This window comes from Elaeis guineensis, chromosome 11 (assembly GCF_000442705.2).
Source record: "Elaeis guineensis isolate ETL-2024a chromosome 11, EG11, whole genome shotgun sequence".
Classification (NCBI taxonomy): Eukaryota; Viridiplantae; Streptophyta; class Magnoliopsida; order Arecales; family Arecaceae; genus Elaeis; species Elaeis guineensis.
The window spans coordinates 86,064,106-86,070,673 of NC_026003.2; positions in this window are offsets into that span (position 1 = coordinate 86,064,106).

A 6,568-nucleotide genomic window follows, 5' to 3' on the forward strand; every position below is an offset into this window, starting at 1 on the left:
ACCATATCTAATAGGGTCCGATTTCTCCATTCTGAAATTTCGTTGAGTTATGGCATTCCAGATGGAGTCCATTGAGAGACTATGCCATTGTCCTTAAGATAGTCTAGGAACTCCCAACTAAAGTATTCACCTCCTCGATCTGATCGAAGAATCTTAATGGGCTTTTCTGTTTGTTTTTCTATCTCATATCTGAATTCTTTAAACTTTTCAAAGGCTTCAGACTTGTGTTTCATTAGAAACACATACCTGTACCTAGACATATCATCGATAAAGGTAATGAAGTAGACATAATTGCCTCTAGCCGGCACTTCAAATGGACCACACATATCCGTACGTACTAGGGCAAGTAGGTCTGTGGCCCTTTCCCCATATCCCATAAAAGGGAGCTTGGTCATTTTGCCTTGAAGGCATGATTCACAAACTGGATATGACTCGAAAGTCAACGGACTCAATAGTCCAAATTTCTCCAATTTATTAACCCTGTCTTTCGCTATATGACCTAGCCTTAGATGCCACAGATACTTATCATTTAGACTATCTCTAGGCCTTTTAATTCCTATGGCATTCATATTTTTCTCAATATTAAATACAGATACATCAATATGTAGCTGATAGAGACTATTAATAAGAAAACCATTTGTAACTTTATTATGTTCATAAAATATGTTACAATGGTTCTTATGAAAGCTAATCACATAGCCTTCTTGTGCTAAACATGAAACAGAAATCAAATTCCTGCTTGCTGTAGGCACATAATAACAATCTCTAAGAACTAAATCTAATCCTAACAATAATCGCAGAGGGTAAGTTTCCACGGCCACAGCAGCAACTCTTGCTCCATTCCCAACATATAGGATCATATCCCCATCCCTCAACCTCCTGCTCTCCTCAAGATCCTGCATAGAAGTGCACAAATGAGCACTAAAATCAAAGTCAAGTACCCAACTGGATGTAGAGAAAATCATAAGATTAGATTCTATAATGAGCATACCTCCAGAAGGACCATCCTTCTTGTTCTTTAGGGTGGCCAGATACTGAGGACAGTTTCATTTTCAATGGCTATCTGAATTGCAGTGGAAATATTTTTTCTTTTCAGCAGTCTTCTTCTTCGGTTCCGTCTTCTTCCTTTTTTCATCCACCTTCTACTTCTTCGCAGACTTTTTCTTCTTTCCAAAAGATTTTCTCTTAGAAGAAGTCCTCTCCATAGTAAGGACTGAGCCTTTTGAACTCTTCAAAGAAAGCTCAGCCGTAACCAACATATTCATTAACTCAGCTAAGGTACACTGCATCTTATGCATATGGAAGTTCATGATGAACTGACCATATGCATCAGACAAGGACTGAAGGATCACATCAATCTGAAAATCTTTGTCTAAGATAACATCGAGCTTCTCAAGCTCCTCAATATCCTTGATCATTGATAAACAATGATCTTGGACTGACTGCCCATCACACATTTTAGCCTTAAAAAGTCTTTGACAGACTTGATACTTGGCTGTGCAATTTTGTTCACCAAACAACTCTTGTAGGTGAGCCAATATTTGGTGGGTAGTCATAATGTTCTCATGCTGGCACTGCAAGTCATCAAACATGGCACCCAACATGTAGTACCTGGCTTTGTTATCATCATCCATCCACTTTTTCAGAGACGCTCTCTGTTCAGCAGTCGAACGTGCTGGTATGGCAGATGGGTCTGGTCCAAGACATGAGTCAGTTTTTCGAAATCTAAAATAATTCTGTAGTTTCTCAACCAATCCTTGAAATTAGATCCAGTCAATCTGTGGGTGTCTAGTATTTTGATCGGGGGGTTGGACGCAGACATGTTTCCTGTAGAGAGTCAAAAATTTCTAGTTAGATTTTGTAATCAGACTTAACCAATTTGTTTAGGGGTTTCATTTTTAAACAAATTAAGCTTCCACTATTTTTTCAGATCCCTACACTCCCTAGGTAGAGATGTGAAAATCTCTGTGATTAGTGATTTCTAGTAGATGGTGCAGTCTCACCAACTAGCTCATCACCTCACCTAATAGTTATTGGTGATGGGTCAACCGATGAGTGGATAACTCTTGTCCAATGATTCTCTAATCATGGTGCACCCAAAATTTGGTCTCTAATTCATGAAGCTCACCGTGTCCGGAATATTACTCCATTCTTTAGTTAAGTCAGACCCACCATTTGCACGAACTAGATTCCTGATTGCGTCCCACACCGTATCCGAAATATTGAGCACAACCCATCCTCTAATCCATAGCATCCAATGCCTAATGGACATGATTGCATCTTCTCGGTGTAACTGAACTACTGTAACCAGTCGAGAACAATCAACCCTGGAAAGGACCCGCACATCCATAATGGTGGAAGGCCTTAGACTTAATATTTTCTTAGGAAGATTTAATTTAGGTCTTATTAAACTTGACTTGACATAGTCATAACAATTATGACTAACCTAGTGGCATGGGTTAGCTCGAATTGTTAGTCACCTCAAATCAGAACTGGATTGACACATATGGTCAGGTAAGTGAGATCGGTGGAAGGGATATGCCATTAACTTGACAAGAATGCATTCGAGTCGAGTAGCTCCCAATTAAAAATTATTCGATCGCATCTGCCCAACTTACCTTAGACACCAAATTGTCGAACCAGAACCAATTGGGTTAGCCTACAATCCAGGCTCTAACCACTGAGACAAATTAGGTCTTAACTTGATCGAGTCACATATGAATGCGATTCGACCTTGATCTAGACTTAATCCTATTAAGCTGGTCAATTATTAGCTTTCATGATCCCACCTAACCAGCTTTTGATTCGGTTTGATCAACCATTAGACCTAATTGAGCTACCCAAGTCTGAACCCAATTTTATGAATATGACTTAGATCTGAAATTCTTAATTTTAGATCTAATTTAATTTTATAAGCTTAATTCATTAATTAAGTCTTGGATTCATAAACAAAACATGTAAAATAAATCTTAGGATTTCAAGATCTAAGATTTTGCAGAAAAGTAAATTTTGATTTCTGATTAAGGATGAAGTGCAGCATCCCTATACGCCATAAGAACACCCCATTGAATGGGAGGAGAAGATCTTAAACCCTACTTTGTTCTTATGACCGGACGGCCATGAGGAACATCTTAATCAAAAATATTAATTTAACTACAAAACTAGTTAGATCTAAGTTACATATAACATATATAATTTCATATCTAACTTATACATGCTTTGCATACATCTCATGTATTAAAATCTGATCTAATTAGCATGCTTTCAGATCTGATACATCACATATAACATCTAAAAAATAAGATTTAAATTGAATTATTCAATATAAAATCTATTATAGACAGTTACTAGAACAATTCTACAACTAGTCCAGACATACAGCAGATCAATCTTATGAATTAATTAAATTTTTATTTTCTATTTTTTGATCTAAATATAATATTTATAACATCAAAAAATCAAAGAATAAATTAGATCTAATTTATATTTTAATCATATTAAAATATAAAACTTCAAGATTATTCATAGTTTAAACTATTCCTAGTCTAGTCATGCATCTCATACATGTTAGATCTACTTAGATTTAATTTTAAATTTTTTGATTTTAGATCCAATCACATCCGATGTGACATATAAAATCTATTAATATTAGATAAATAAAAATAAAAATTAGATCTAAATTAGATCTGAAATAGAGCCATCAACTTGGCTCTGATACCAGTTGAAGGAAAAACCGATTTTTTCCTTATAGGATCTTCCAGATCTAATGAGATCTGGGGTGGAATATTTTAAAAAAAAATTATCCTATTTTATTTCAGATCTAAGATTTATTAGATCTAATTTTTATTATCTAATATTTAATCTAAAATTAAATCTAAAACTTGAGGATTAGAGGAATACCTCTAGGATAACTAGATTACCCTATAGATGATCGCAGTAATGCCCGAGGTTCTAAAATAGCCATGCAGTCATCTGGCCTCTACCGGTATCCACTCAAGTAGGATCTGGATCATCTTCTCTTCATGAATCTTTGCTCCAAAAATCAGATCTAGATCTGATCTGCAAGATCTTCAAAAGATCTTCTGAAGCTAGAGCAGCAGCTTCTCGACAAATCCCTACAACCTTCTGATCAAGGAGCCTCCACACCTTGGACAAGCACCAGATGGATGCCCAACCTCTTGGACGTGAAGAGGGGAGGGAGAGGAGTAGAAGGGGTATGGAGAAGTGGAGGGGTTTCACATCTTTGCTGGGTATTTAGCAGAGACTCTAAACCTTAGGCGCAGACAGGGTTTAAATAGATCCTACTGCGCCACGCAATGCCACATCATTCGACCAATCAAAAAATTTCAATTAATTCTGAAAAAATTTTAATTGATGGAGTGATGTCATCTGTGAAGCAAAAATTCAGTGCAAGGGCAAAATGGTAATTTTAAAACTTTTTCAAAATTACTATTTTACAGTAGAATTATTAATTAATATCATTAATTAATACTAATTAACCCTACACTAGGATCTAAATATGATACAACAGCATGTATTTAAATTTGAAATTCAAATTTGAAATAGTAAACTTTTTACTGTACTGTGTTCAGAACACATCACCTTTTGCGGGTAGTCGATCACCGTAATCTGATCACCGTCGGGAGGCTCTGATCATCATGTCGCAGTCACACTAGCATCTGACCTCTGTGGATCATCCACACGAAGCTCCCGTCTGATCGGCTCCTCATGAATGCTAGTTCGTGATTTCATCCTTTTGATGGCTGATGTTGATCGAACTCCTTCGATCGATGTGTGCCGACTCCTCGGATGCTTCAAATCATCTGCACGATTGGTTGAGAGGTTGATGGATCTCTCCCTAAAATTTGGTAGACTCACAACACTCATGGCACACCAATCTCACTCTCCGAACCCTAGGTAGAAACCCTAGGGTACACACCAAAAACCCTGCGCCCAATTTTCTTTCTTTTCTTTCTTTTTCTCTCGAAAGGTTTTGGACCTTCACTTCATACACAAGGCTTCCTCACACCCCACTTTCTTTCTCAAAATTTTTCTACGCACGCCCCACCTCCCTATCTCTTTTAAAATAGTTCAAAACGTGTCTTATCCATGTGAGAGGATAAAGACAAGTGGTTACACATTTGAATTCAAATCAAATTTGAATTCAAATGAAAACCAACTCATCCCTATCCACTTGTGGCGTGAGAAGAGAAGGGCATGGACTCTTTGTGCGTGGAAAAGTTTCATGAGAAACTCTTTCTCGTGTGAATTATGTAGCGCACAAGATGGATAAGCTTGAAGGCAAAAAAAGATAAGTTATCCATTCAAATTCAAACACGCTTTGAATTTGAATGGTTAACTAATTAGCTTTATCCATCCATATGGTGCACAAAAGTGGGCATGAGAGAGCTTTGCATGGGAGAAAATTCATGAGAAGTTTCTTCTCGTGAATTCAAATGGGTGCAGAGATTTAAGGTGGTGCAGGGATTCAAATTCAAATGGTGGTTTGATCTTAATTGAACTAACCTAATCAAAATAGGTTAAGCACAATTAGACTAAATTAAACCCAACTTAATTAGGATTAATTAGGCTCAATAAAATCCTAATCAAATCAAAAATTGACTAAGTCCAACCCCTGATCAAATCAGGGACCAAACCATCTCGATAATTAGGTCAACTCTTAACCTAATCGGGTCAAACCCAACTGAATCCAATTCAATTGGACTTGATCCAAAAATAATTACTCAATCAAATTGAGTTAATTAGCGATCAAATCACTAATAAAACCTCTCATAATTATTGAGTCCAGATCCGATGGGCAATCGGGTATCAAAGTCCATCAATATGAAACCTTGATCGAAGAGTTCAAATTTCAAATTCAAAATTTGAAATTCAAAATTTTGACCCCGGTATCCAAAATGTGTGAAACTCATGATCAGAGAATCTTAATTCTCAATCATAGAGTCCCAGACACATAAGACTCATAATCAGTCATCAGATCAGAAAGGAACCTCAAATGTGTGTGACCCCACAGGTTCGAACCAAAACCGATAGCACAGGAACCAATTCCTGTACTAATCGAAGTGACCATCTAGCAATGGTACCCGACGACTGGATAGGTCGAATAGTCGCAATTGTAACATTCAGAACCTACGTGAATATGGTTACCGTATAATTCATCCCTTTTGACCCCTATGTTTAAGATAACTCAGGGTTAAACTGTCAACCCTGATGAAATCATCCGAATCGTACTCAACTCAATTAGTCCTGTGACTCCTCACTAGGACTACCCTGGCCAAGGTTTTGCTAAATTGAAATATGATTGTACACAGCTCCTAAACTGGAGTGGTCAATCCCATCTTGACACATGCATTGACAAGTCAAGTACTTGACTACACCCAGCAGCCTTCCGTCACTGAATTAGAAATTCAGGTAGTCCAGTGCCTAAGTGCAGTGAGTTGCTTATAAGTCACCGTGGCGGTCTCAGGTCGGAGGGATATTTATACCCATATCCCATTGGAGCAAATCTTGACAGCAGAAATAGCTTCAGAGTCGGTCACGTTCATTG